This window comes from Canis aureus, chromosome 5 (assembly GCF_053574225.1).
Source record: "Canis aureus isolate CA01 chromosome 5, VMU_Caureus_v.1.0, whole genome shotgun sequence".
NCBI classification, from domain to species: Eukaryota; Metazoa; Chordata; class Mammalia; order Carnivora; family Canidae; genus Canis; species Canis aureus.
Window position 1 is genome coordinate 63,671,386 of NC_135615.1, and position 14,388 is coordinate 63,685,773.

General features: G+C 42.2%; 1 long non-coding RNA gene across 1 annotated transcript; it reads right to left on the reverse strand.

Moving 5' to 3' along the window:
* Nucleotides 1-1,681: 1,681 nt before the first annotated feature.
* LOC144314392 (uncharacterized) lies at nt 1,682-9,653 on the reverse strand. The gene is made up of 3 exons (XR_013380265.1): nt 9,396-9,653; nt 3,542-3,671; nt 1,682-1,955 (listed from the first exon to the last, which is right to left on the reverse strand). It is a non-coding gene; the product is annotated as an uncharacterized LOC144314392 (long non-coding RNA).
* Nucleotides 9,654-14,388: the final 4,735 nt, after the last annotated feature.

Consider the following 14,388-nt stretch of genomic DNA (forward strand, 5'->3'; position numbering starts at 1 on the left):
GTCAGATAGTCACAAGTTCTCTGAAGAAAGAACAAGCATGGGAATGGACCTGAGAGTGACAGAGGTAGTTATTGTGTATGGTGTGGCCAGAGAAGGCCTCTCTGCAGAAGCAGCATTTGAACAGGGTCCTGAAGAAAATAAGGAAGCAAAAGATGTGGATTATGGGGGTGGGGGGTGAGGTATTCTAGGCAGAGGGACCAGCCAGTACAAAGGCCCTGCTTCATTTGCAGGAGCAAACCTGTTTGCTCTGGAAAACAGCTCAAGTGGAAGATTCCAGGAAGATGGCTATCACCTGGGTACTTCTTTCTGCCTTACGGTTATTTATCCCATAGTATAATTTTTTAAGGTTTTTCTCTAATTCCTAGAAATAAAGGTATTTTTCTTTTCCCCCCAAGAGATGGAATTTTGAGTTGGTTCATGATGCCTCCTTGAATAATATACAGTTTGCACTGTAGCAGAAATCCTTTGAATTTGGGGAGGCGGACGGCATCTAAGGTTTAGGGGCTGCTGCTGGGAGGTTGATGGGATGAAAAGAGGGATGTACCCCATATCCCACTGCAGAAGGTCAGGGATGGTGAATACACGGCATGAGTGCCCCAATCCCATGGCAGATAACACTTGTTGCTTATGGTGCTTTTTCTTGCCAAGACTAGAGGCCACTTCAGAATCCTTCTTGACACTCCCAGTTAGTCATGATTGGACCCAGATGAAAGCTTTTAGTCATCCCAGATGATGGTTTCTGACAGTATGCACACAGATTGAATGTTTGCCTTAGATCAATGAAACTGCTAATAGGTAACTTTAAAAATATCCTTAAAAATGGAAATTTCGTGTGATTAAGTCTATTACATTGAACTATATACAACTCTGTTTACTGGACCTTTGATAGGAATTCTTTGGTTAAACGGAGATTTCTTGTCCTCTGTGAATGCTTAAACCCTAATACATACCCTACTTTACATATACTGAATTTTCTTAAAATGAGACCCCCTCATTTATTAATATCCTGAACATCTACCTTGGCACTAGCTCAATTTCCAGCTTTTGTCTATTTTTTTCATCTTTTGAGACTATGAGGTGGTTGAGCCCAAAAGAAGGAACCCCCCAAATACCAATAGGCCATAGCTTTTCCCTTTAGCTTCTATGCAATAGCTTGTTTTAGTGTTCCTCCCTGGAAGAGGTTTTTACTTTCCTCACACGTCACTATAGGGTTGTGGTGCATCCCTGTGGGAGAAGTGTACTCCCTACCCCGTTGACATCAGGCTTAGCTGTGTGACTTGCTTTGGTCAATGGAATGGGATGTATGATGCTATGGGCAGAAGCTCTAAAAGGTATTGCATGGATCACTTTTTTGTGCTCTTTCCTTCTGCCATGAGACCTGGATTTTGGGTTGTGAAGATACAGGGAATAGAAGTGCAGAGCCTCACCTTTGCTGGAGGGGATGGAGCCAGTGAGAAACAAACCTTTGTAAGCCACTGAAATATTGGGGATTGTTTGTAACTGTGACCTTACCTAGTCAAAGCTGACTAACACATTCGGGCAGCATTAGATACCATGTTAAGAAACAGCTTTCCTAGGGGCCTATTCTGGGTGAGGGTCATGTAGCTATAGAGTTCTCTTGGGAATGTTTCAGTTTACACACCCTTTAATTTTTTAAAGGAGATTTATTTATTTATTTGAGAGAGAGAGCATGAGTGGGCGGGGCAGAGGGAGAGAGAATCTCAAGTGGACTCCATGCTGAGCACAGAGCTGGACAAGGCGCTTGATCACATGACCCTGAGATTGTGCCTTGGGCTGAAACCAAGAGCTGGACACTTGACTGACTGAACCCCCAGGTGCCCCACCCTGTTGATGGGCATGGAGGGTGTGGGGCCATCCAGTCTTCTGGACACAGCATATGATTCATGTGTCAGAATCTTGTAGTACAATGTATCCAGACCACCTGATCACAGATGCTTTGTGGGGGGAAAAAAGAGAGAAAAAGAGAAAATTTGCCTTCAAGTAAGTTTGGAAACAATGTGTTAAATGAAGTTAAACAGGTTTCTTTCTGGCAAGACTTTTCAAAGCTTTTAATATGCTAGGGTGCATTGTGAGTCTCCAAGGGAAGCGGCATATATAGAATTCATTGTTTTCCAAAATTGTTTGATCATGGAACTCTTTTTTTTTTTTTTTTCATAGAGTATTTCATGGGCTTAGTGTTCTGAAAAAAAAAAAGTAAGAAAGAAAAAAAGAAAAAAAATCTCAGCAAATGCTGCCTCTGGTGGTAGCAGACTTTGTGTATTTCTCTTGTATTTCCCCTCTCCTCCAGCCATCTGTCCTTCCCCCTGTCTCTCTTCTCCTTCGCCATTGTGTGTCTTCTCTGCGCCTTTGCACCTGCTTTTCCATCTCATCATTCTATTTCCCCCATTTCTCTGCCCTCCTTCTGTTCTTTCTTCTCTCCTCTCCTTTTCCCTCCCAGACCCTATTGTCCCCTCCTAGCCCATCCTCCTGGTCACTCTCCTCACCCTTTTCTATCTCTCTCCCCGGCTTTTCAAGAAACCAGAGAGTTTTCTCTGACTAGATGACCCAAGGGAGTGTCCTGCCTGATTGTCAAGTATCAGTCCTGAAAAGGAAAGCCAGCGATGGTGCTGCCCGCGTTTCCCAGGTGTGGTGTTAATTTTAAAGTGATGGGCTTTAACACCACATCAGCCTCCTTAAGGAGAGCTCCTTTGTTCTAGACTCAGACAAAGCAGCACAGTCAGCCTTAAAAGAAAAAAAAAAGCTGTTTCATTTTATATTGGAAAAATACAATGTGACATCTGGAGAATAAATTGTTCAGTCAGCCAGAAATACGCCTCGTAAAAATTGCTTAGGTTTCTGTAACAAGATTATTTACTGCGAGTGTTCACCTATAATACAGCACACTTTTGAAATGGACTTTTATGAAACACATCAAGAACTGTAGAAATGTATTCAGTGCATTAATCTACAACACTGAACACTTTACCACACTTTTAGAGCAGATTTCAAAACTCAGACCATCTAATGAGATAGAAAAAAGTTATTCTTGTCCTATATTCATTCCAGTCATGTTCTATACAGAGCCCTTGGGATATTTAACATAATGCAATAGGTTTTTCAACATACACACACACACCCACACACAATCACACACACTGTTACACTCTCACACACAAACAAAATATATGACTGCTCAGACAAGTATTCAGTTTAGAATGCACTAGGCCCATATTTCAACAGCCTGTGTGCAAGGCAAAGGCTGGCTATTTTAGATACCAGAACTTTATAAATATTTAAAGATCTTGATTTAATCCAAATGAGAGATCGCTCAGGTGCTGTCAGTTACTTTCCATAACTCCTTCTTTTCTGATCAGGGGGTGACAGTTTGGATAGCAATCTCCTGGCAATTTGAGGAACAGCCTCAGTTAGCATCTGGCAGCTAGGACTGGGCCCGAGGTGGCTGAAGCAGGTGGATCGTGGAGAAGTGGGTCAGGCGGGGGAGGCAGGGAAAAGCATGCCCTATGTTGCCTGCTTCACTGACCTCCACTTTTTCTTTGCCACTCAGATTGCAGAAATGGGCTCTTCCAGATAGGCAGCTCAGGATTGGGTGATCTAGACGCTTCTGCTTCAGAGTCAACTCAACAACTCTCTTGGTTCCACGGTCATCAGTTCTAGAAGATCCAAAACACAGAAGAAACTTATAGAAAGAGTCTTCTATCAACCCAGTGAGTGGGGCTGGACTCTCCAAGTTCACCTTGACCCAGAGATTTTGGAGTTGCTGCTGACAGAATTAAACAAAAGGAAGAGACCAGTGTGGAAATCCTGGGGAGGAAAACAAGAGCTGCTCCAGAATTCTCTCTGGTGCCAAAAGTCACCTAATTTCTCCGCCATCACCTCCTATCCTTTTGGTACCCCCATGTAGTAAAGGCTGCATGGAACCCAAGGTAGAGCCAGGGGCAAGTGCACATCATCTGTGTCTTAGAGGATGGAGGTCTCTGGAGGAGTTGCCATGCTCTACATTCTGAAGGTCTCTCCTCTCAGACACCGAAGCTCTGGAGAATGCTTGCAGGGTTCTGACTGTTCTCAGTGCAGAGGGTGCCATTTCCTTCTACCACTTCTCATTCACTTTGCTGAATTTCAAGCCTCTCTTCTGGCTCACGTCTGCCCTCCTGGTCTGGCAGAGACTAAAGAATGACTTTTTTTTACTGCCTCTGCTCAGCTTTCTCAGATTTTTTTAAAGATTTTATTTATTTATTCATGAGACACACACACAGAGAAGCAGAGACACAGGCAGAGGGAGAAGCAGGCTCCCTGCGGGGAGTCAGATGTAGGACTCGATCCCAGGACCGTGGGGTCATGACCTGAGCCAAAGGCAGATGCTCAACCACTGAGCCACCGAGGTGCCCCTCAGATATTTTTTAATGGGTTTTAGCATTTTCCATTTTAATTTTTGACTAAGTCTCACACTCTAGGTAACTCACAGCCTCCTCGAGAAACTTTCTTCTACTCACTGTTTCCATCCCTTTCGTGGCAATGTTGTCTTTGCTCTCCATGGTCCATCCCAAGACACTTGTCATTCACCAAGCCCTCCATGACCCTCTAGCTCACACCACTTTTTCCCCTGTATCATCTCAACCAATTTATTGAACCGTTAACAGTCAATCACGCATGGCCTCGCCTCACTTCATCTAATTTCCCGCTATGTGTTCAGCAGAGACATGGGAAAATGCAAAGACTAGCAGACCCTGGGTTAGAAAACCAGGAATTCTAACTTCATTGCACCATTGTGTATTTATCATGTCAATTTTGGGCAAATGCCTTGACAATTTTGAGCCTCGTGTTCCTTATCTACCAAATTGCCACCTCAAAAAAAAAATGCTGCTAATATTAAGAGAAGTGAGTGAAAGCACTTCGTAAACTGAAAATCCTAGAAATCTCAATAGTATTGAGCTTCTTGTCTTACAGTGGCTTCCATTTTCCCACAGTGGCCAAAAAAAGTGTTGAACACACAGTAGGAAATCAACAGACCTTCATCAAATAGAATGTTTAGCTGTTCTCATCCCCAAGGTGTCTTTATACATGCTAGTTTCTGGAAGTTCTACTATAAAGCATAGAGCAAATCCTAACCAGGATGAAAAGGAGTTGAGTGCCCTGTCTGTGCTTTTCACAAAGATGCAAAAAGCTGAGCTTAGATTGTCCTCTACAATTTTCTAGAAGCTGGGTTGAGAGTTTTGTCATAGAGAACTCTCTGGAATGTTGCTGGCAGAAAACTGAAAGTTTAGCACAAACCAAGATATGATTTTTTTCCCCTCCTTCTTTCAAGAACAGAGAATACTAATAAATTAGGACAGTCATTTGATAGGTCAGAGGTTGCTGAATAATTTCCTGTATGGAAATGAATATATGCCTATATTAAGGAAAAGTGAGAAACATAAAGTCTTAGTGAGAGCCCATTTGATTAAGAATTTGGTTGGCTTATTTCTTGGTATTTCTCCCCAAATATCCTTTCCCTTGAGTTCTGAAAATGGCAATGGATTTGGCTGTGGGCAAGAAGGGATACCTTCTTTTCCTTTGTTTAGCTAGTGTCCCAGTGGTGGTGGTCGGGGGAGGTGGTGGAGTGTTGATTCTGGCTCTGACGGGCCAAAGCCACCTAGATACTTAAAGATTCTACCTTTAGGCTGAGTCTTAAAAGAAATGTGTGTTGGGGCACCTGGGTGGCTCAGTTGATTAAGCATCTGATTCTTGATTTTGGCTCAGGTCGTGAGCTCAGGGTCCTAGGATCAAGCCCCAAGTGGAGTTCCACACTTAGCAGGGAATCTGCTTGAGATTCTCCTCTTTCCCTCTCCCTCTGCCTCTCCCCCTCTCCCTGCTCATTCTTACTCTAAATAAATAAATAAATCTATTTCAATTTAAAAGTGTGTGCTATTCGTGGATATAATTTAGCTATTAAGATAGTAAGAGAAGGTGAATCCTTTCAGTCAGCTTCTGTGAGTTCTAGAATCTCTATGTTATTGCAATGGAAAAGGAACAAAGCATGGCCTCTTCCAAAGAGGAGAGACAGCAGCAAGTTTAATAGCCCCCATTAGAGATCCTGGGCTTTGCACCCTGGGTGAAGCAACCTGTTTCTCTTCCCTTATTCCAAAGCATGGAAATGTCTCTAAACTTCAACTTGACCTTAGGGGAAGTTGCAGGCTCTAAACTGTGGTCCTACCCACAGGAATCACTCCATCCCCTTCAAATGGTTTCTAGAAAGGCTTGAGAAAATCATATGTGGACACGGGCCTTGTTCATTGGTGAAAATTTCCCTTTAAAAACATTTTAAAGGCATTAATTGAAAAGCTTTTCAGGTTCAAGATCCTGTGAGGCAAACTGTGAGCTCAATGGAGAAAAGACACAGTCTTTTCAGTCATATACTATGTGCTGAGGAAGACCGAGCTGTACAGAAGCAATGATGGCATCAGATTGACTGTGGAAAGCACTGTAATATGTGTACAAGTGCTCACTGAAAGAGAGGGGAGGAAGACATCTATGTAGGCAGAAGAAGTAAAAAAGAAGAAGACAATCTAACAAGGGCTATCCATTGGTGATCAAACCAGTATCTTCAGCCATGGCTGAACTAAATATGCTTTAGCCATAACTTCAGCACCAGATTGATCAAAGAGGCATTTGTGCAGTCCTTGACATGCCACATTGTAGGAAAGGTTCTAGAAATTCAGCATGTTTAGGCCCTGTAGATGTTGGTTGGTGCATATTGCCACTTGGGATTTTTTTTTTTTTATCTCCTCCTGTATATCTACTTGGTCTTTATGATTCTTGGTGGCCACTAGCAGATGGGGATTTAGGTACTGTCAAAACTATTTGGAGTTCTAAGTAACATAAGCCAATTCAAGAGAGTTCAAGCAAAAAGGGGAAGGGGAATAGAGGATTTACTAAAAACTATGAATATCTCATGGAACCCAGGGGAAGAATATAGTTGGGTTGTAGAACAGAATTACTATCAGAACCTGGAAAAGTTGCTAGGGATCAAGGTAATGCTCCCTCTCTCTCATTTCTGCTTCTCCCTGAGCATCTTTTCTATTCTCTTTATATAGCTATTCCTATGCTTCTCAGTCCATGGAAAAAAATGGGCACCCAGATGTCCATGTATCCATCATATTCCATCATTCACACAAACTGGTTATCTCTGAATTCCTATTTCACATTCCTGGTAGAGAATCTGTCTGAAGTAATTTAAGCCACATGCTTCTCTTTGGTCCAATTAAATTTCTAACACCTAATTTCAAGCAGAAGGGAGGGGTTTCCCCACATATCCAAGGAATTCTCCAGCACCGTAATAGGTGCCCTACAATTCAGTTCAATTCTGACACTATCTACCTGGAGGTAGCATCAGATTCCAAGGGTTGGCAGCTCAGTTCTACAAGATCACTTTCCTACTTCAGATGCTGATTACAAGTCCAAGTACTTCTTACCGACCACTTGTAAATGAGAGGTCCCCATAATCCCCTTTTCAGTTCACTTAATTTGCTAGAGTACCCCACAGAAATCAAAGAAGCATTTTACTTACTAGATTACCGATTTATTATAAAAGAATATAACTCAGGAACAGCCAAATGGAAGAGATGCATAGGACAAGGTATGGGGATTGGGCCTGGAGCTTCTAAGTCCTCTTCAGGCACACAAATCTTCCAGAATCTCCATGTGTTCAGTAACCCAGAAGCTCTCAGAACCCTACTCTTTTGGGTTTTTATGGAGGTTTCATTACATTGGCATGATGATTAAATCATTGACCATTGGTGATTGAACTCAATCTCTAGCCCCTCTCCCTTCCCTGATGTTGGGGATGGGACTGAAAATACCAACTGCCTCATCACTAGGTTGCTTCTTCTGTCAACCCTGGGTGCTTTCCAAAAGTCACCACATTAACATAACAAGAGAAACCTTTATAGCTCCTATCACAGGAAATTCCAAGAGTTTTAGGAGCTCTGCCAGTAACAGGAAAAGACCAAATATGTATTTCTTCTATAAACCTCAATATTACACCAATCAACTTTGCCTATAGGATTGGTCAAAGAGTAGAAACATAGCTGTCAAGGTCCCATCCTTTGGTAAAAAGAAGCCTCTTTAAAAAGAAGAAAAATGCTTGGAGACTGGGCAGATGGCTTTCCCATCCCCTACCTTTGAAAAATATATAGTATCTATGCCTTTCTAAGTGCCTGTGCAGCAGGAAAATAGCCAGTTTAGGGAAAGCTCATGCATAGGTAGAAATAAGAAGAAAAAAGAGCATTGTAAATTTTAGATGCCATCCTTCAGAAAACAGCGATATGAACCTAATCTTCATGACCTCAAGTTTTGACCATGTCAAGATTGTGTTTCTGGATGTTCCTGTAGTGATTACAAGTCTATTTTGTGGGATCTCAATAACTTTGCTCTTTACAAGGTGTATCATTCTGCATTACAGATGTGTATATGAAGCTTCCAAACAAGGCTGGTTCATGAAGGCCCTAGGAAGTCCAAACTCTTCGGTACTGAACACAACCCTTTAGACTGTGACTCCTGCTACTTCTTCTGTCTCAGCTGTCACCACTCCTGATCTAGCAGTTTATGTTCCAGACATTTAGAACTCCTTAAGATTCCTGAAACAATGCATGGTCTTTGTGACTCCATGCCCCAGAACAACCTGTTCCTTTTTTCTGAAGCCTCTTTCCCATCACCCATTCATTTCACAAACTCCTATTTACTTGTTAAAAGTGGTTCACAAATAACTCCCTCCAAGAAGCTGTCCTTGAGCACACACACACACACACAGCCCACTAGAATGGGATGATGAATTCACCTAACTCAACAAAAAATGGCACTCCAAGGTTGGATGCATAGCATCATCTCCAATCTTTCTGTTTTTTTCATCCATAAATTGTTCACATATACTAGACACGACTCTAAGCTCCCTTAGAATGGCTCCATTGTATTTATCTTCATATTGATTCCCCTACAAACATATTTTTGCACAAGAAAATAGTATAGCTTGGAGATCAATCACAGGAAATATACTGTCAGATAGACCTGCCTGGGTTCAAATTTTAGCTCTCCTATAACTCTAGGCAAGTTTTCTTATTCTCTTTGTCTCGTTTCCTCACCTATAAATGGGGAATAATCATTAAGACTTATCTGTAAGGGGTATAATAGGGTGATTTGATGAGATAATACATGTGACATAGTAAGCCTTCGACAAATGTTGGAAATTATACAAAAATCTTCTCAAAAGAATTTCTGGGTGGTTTCTTTTTTATAACTTAGAAAGTAGTTCAACAACAACAAAACATCTTGTGTACTTTGGAGACCTTCACTGAGAGTAATGATAAACCATTATTTCTTAAATGGGCCAAAGTACTAGTTACCAGAAAATGCTGATTTATAAATTCAGTTTCATCTCCCGCAGTTAGCTTTGATTCCATTTGCCTTTTCCTAGATGGCAAAGAATTGGAAGGACAGGCTGAGCTTTGATTTCACACTTAGGGATTCTCATCAAGAGTCACGAGGTTATTGAGATAAAATGTCCTTCCTGAGCTCTACCATCCATCCCATCCTTCTCCGGCTTGTCAGCCAAAAGCCTCTATCCAATTCATCCCCAGAAAAGTGTTCCTCTCAGGACAATAGAGGAGTTTTTGTAAAGTTCTAGAACTCTGACTTTCTCAGCCAGAACTCCAGGGGGAATAACTTTTTATTCTGCGAGAGAAAACAGAGACTGGAGGTGGGAGGGAAGCAAAAGAAAAGAAAGAAATTCTCTTTCTTATGCAGGCTCCCCCATGCATGCGTGGACACACACACACACACACACACACACACACACACACACTGTGAGCTGTAGGATTTTTGGATTTGTAAGAAAATACACATATTTTTCTAAGTCTGCTGGTGACAGCTCTTCTTTTCAAATCTTATTGGAGGCTGCTCTGTGTGCCCCGTGTTCAAGATGTGAAGAGAGTTGGCACGTCCCTGCATTTTGGTACTCACCTTCTCACACTTGCTCCCAACCACTCATGCACTTGATCCCGATTCTTTTTCTTCTTTGGTCTCTTTTCTTTCTGTGTTTCTCCTCTCTCCCTCCCCTCTTCTCCCCTTTGTTCCTCTTTTCCTCCCCCTACCTCTCTCCTCTGTTATTGGAGGAGCATAGTCATTCCTAGTCACATTGTGTTCTCAACTTTAGGAGATGAGATACATTTCCAGCTCCACAAAACCAGTCCCAGGACTGTGCTCATCACGCGTGAGTGCTGCTTTTGTGGGCAGGCACATGCCCGGAGGGATCCTGGCACCTGAACACAGCCAGGCAGCCTCTTGCCTTGCTCTATAGAATGCAGTCACTGTTGCTCCATCCAGAAGAGTCTATGCTTCCAGAGCCACTGCTTTGGCCGCAGCCAAGCTACTCTTTGAGCTCTTTATTTTAAGACCATTTCTTGTTGGATTCTGCTGCAGTCTGTCTCAAAGAACAAAATAAAATAAAATAAAATGCAAACCGCAAAAAGAAATGGACTTATTACCACGCACTGATTGCCTGGACCTGGAACATGATGGATCTCTGGAATGATGCAAATAACTGTTTTAAATCTGCTGCCACTTTTCTAAATATTAACATTGGTATTAAACAGAAATGTCTCCTGCCAAAAAAAGAACACTAGGTTTAGGGCCAAAGGGAGTCAGTTCTGACATTCATTATCATTTAAAAAAAATATTTCAATTTGGAGGAAATGAGATAGGGGATAACTGGGTACAGAAGAGAGTTGTGGGTTTTTTTTTCTTTTCCTTTCCTTTTTTCTTCTTTTGAGAGGGGGTTGGGGCTGAAGCTGTGCATGTCAGAGAATTTACCCAGGAGGATGGCCAACCTGCAGCAGAGTCAATTTAGTTACAAGATCAAAATCTCTTGACTCACAGGAGACAGTGTTAAAAGGTTGGGAACAGCTACAGATCTGTTAAAATCATGCTTTTGCAGCAAAATCAGATTCTGAATTGCTTTACAGGCTCTTCATTTATAAAGCTCCTTTCAAGCTGGCAGATTTTCGTCCAAATAGTCAGGATGCTTAGGAAGCTGTTGAACCAAGGCATTGACTTCATACTACCCTCCTCCCCACCCCCACCCCAAAGCCCAGCCCCTACCTAGGTCAAGTCCAGCTGCTTGAGGGACAGGAAGAAACAAGTGAAGTCCCAGACTAGGCCTGGTTTTGCGGTGTTTGTGATCTAGGAAGCCACTGCCTGATGCTCTCTTGCTGATCTTAATAACAAACACATTAACAACAACTACTGAGCACTTACTATGTGCCAGACACTGTGCCAAATATTTGTGGACAGAGGTCAGCAAACTACAGTCCATGGACGATTTCCAATCCACCACTTCCTTTTGTGCAGCCTGTGAGCTCAGAATGGTTTTGACATTATAATGGTAAAAAAACAAAACAAAACAAAAAAAAAACACAACTATTTCATGACTCCTGCAAATTATATGAAAATCCAACTGTAAGTCTACAAGTAAAGTTCTATTGGCTCAGCTCGTGACCATGTCAAATTATTTATGCATTATCTGTGACTGCTTTGGGGTGGCAATGGCTGGGTTAAGCGGTGACAGTAGAAATTGTAAGACCCTCCCCCGCCCACCACCACCACCAAACCTAAAATATTTACTACCTGGCCCTTTACAGAAGTTCATGGACCTGTGTTTTTGGAAATAATCTCATTTTTACTGCAAACTTCCAGAGGAGAGCCTCTGGCTACCCTTATGGCTGTTGGGGGAAAGGGGAAAGAGATGCAGAGAAGTCATTTTACCTATGCACTTGGCATGACTTGCTTTTTTCAAAGTCACTTTTGATGAAATTTCTTTTAAAAGGAGGCACTTCTACAGGTGCTAGGGAGTCAGAGAGGAGTAGCAGGCAGTCACTGACTCTGGAGACTTTTTAGTTAAAAGTGGGAGCTGTATATATGTAGATAGTGTAATTCTTTGAATTCATAAAACACTTTTCTTTCATTTATTTATTTAAGAAACATGTATACAGCAATTGTTATGCGGCAGGTCCTAGTCTGAATGCTTGACAAATATTAACTCATTTAATTCTCTCAGCCACCCTATGAAGTAAATACTAATCCTACTTCCATTTTATAAATGGGGAAACTGGGGCACATACAATTAGTTTAGTACTAACTCCTAGTCTTACAATTAGTCAGTGGCAGAAGCAGGCTTTGAACTTGTTGACCCTGGTTGGAATGCCCTTGCTCTGCACCAATGTACCATGCTGTTTTTTTTCTCTTAACATATCATTTGCTCCTATGGCAATCCTATGGGAACAGAAGTGGACCTGCTAGTACCACTTAACAGAGGCAGAAACTGAGGGCCTAAGAGGTTCAATGACCCATGGATGAGCACCTATTTGGTGGCAAAGCCACTCATGCCCTGCCATCCCCTGCCTACTTCACTTCATATCACCCTCTTCTTGCCTTTTTGCCCTTAAACACCATTTTATTTTCTTTGGAGTTCACTTCACAGTTCTTTCCTATGAGGTTCCCTCTTCCTGCAATACCCCTCCCCTGTACTCTTCATGCACGTGATTCCTTTTTATCTTTCAAATAAGGTGATCTTAGCAAAAGTTAGATCCTGCTTCTCCCGTGAAAAGATCCCCAAATAATAGCGTTTATTTCTCTCTCTTGCAAAAGTATGTGTAGACATCAAAGGCTAATAGGCAGTTCCATAATCATGAAGGACCAGGCTCCTTCTTCAACATGGCCCTATCTTAGATTCCAAAAACATTGCTGTAGCTCCTGCCATCACATGTGACTTCCAGTCTGCCCAAAGGAGGAAGAGAGAGTAAAATAATCCACCTCTCTGGCCCACATTCCATAGGCTAGGATTTAGTCAGATGGCCACACCTAACTGCAAGGGAGTTTGGGAAAACCAGTCTTTTTTCTTGAAGGCTTTATGCCCAGTGAGAACGTACAGAGTTCTGGTAATGAGCGAGGAAGGGAGAGCAGGCATGGGAAGACTACTGTTAAAAGTACTTCTTTACCTGTACTTAACAGTACTTCTCCAATTTATAATATGATTTAATTTGTGAGATTATTATTTAATGTCTTTCTTACTAAGCCAAAACTCAGACCTTTTTTTTCTGTCCTGTGTCTGCTATGTCCCCAGCACTTAGTGGAGACCTGGGCACATTGTAGCTGCTCAGGATTTTTTTTTAAGATTTAATTTATTTGTTTACAGAGAGAGTACATGCATGAGCAAGGGGAGGGGCAAAGAGAGAGGGAGAAAGAGAATCTCAAGTAGACTTCTCACTGTGCATGGAGACCGATGTGGGGCTCAGTCCCATAACCCTGAGATCATGACCTGAGCCGAAATCGAGAGTCAGATGCAAAACTGATGGAGCCACCCAGGTGCCCCTGCTCAGTATTTTTTGAATGGGTCCCCAGAAGGTCAGAAGTGGAACTCAGGACACCAATCTCTTGCCTGCTGCTAGAGCTCTATGTCAAGTCAGGCAAAGGATACCTTATCTTTAAACTTTAAGATAAGAGAATTTCAGGGATATTCCAGGGTGGCTCAGCAGTTGAGCATCTGCCTTCAGCTCAGGGTGTAATTCTGGGGTCCTGGGATTGAGTTCTGCATCAGGCTTCTTGTGGGGAGCCTGCTTCTCCCTCTGCCTGTGTCTCTGCCTCTCTCTGTGTGTCTCTCATGAATAAATAAATAAAATCTTAAAAAAAAGAGAATTCCAGGCAAAGAGTATAAAGGTAGGTGCTCTTTTCTTGACCCTCAGGATAAAGAAATATTGTCTGATCAGTGATTCATTGTCCAATTGGTGGGAGTAACACTCAGTGAACATGGGATACGGTGAACACATACACAGGTCAACACTAATGGTCTGACTCAGTAACAAGAGGACTGGTCTCCTGTGTGCAACCCTCTAGGTCATGCTTCCATTTCATGAGCCCCAGAGGATCAGGAATGCAACCATGAGTCCAATACTTGAACACAGTTAGGACCAAGTATCATACTCTCATGAAATTTCTGCTAGCCAAGTTCATTCATATAGCTTTCTCACCAAGGAATATCTTTTGTAGCCACTTAGAGTTTTCATTTTGCAGAACTCTAAGAAGAGATATCATTTGTCAACTGCCTACTATGTGCCTGGAACAACCCATCCCTTGAACATACATGATCAGTAAAAGCACTCAACTGCTATGAGAGATTACCAGTGTAGCCGGCGGAAGCAACAATGTTCTGTGTTCACCAAACTATTTCTTTTTTATCTCTTTAGCTCATAGAAAGGCTACATTTCTTACCTTCTCTTTGATGGGGGATGACTGGGGCAGGTAATCAGATCTGGTCTGGAACGTGGGTAGAAATGACATAAGCTA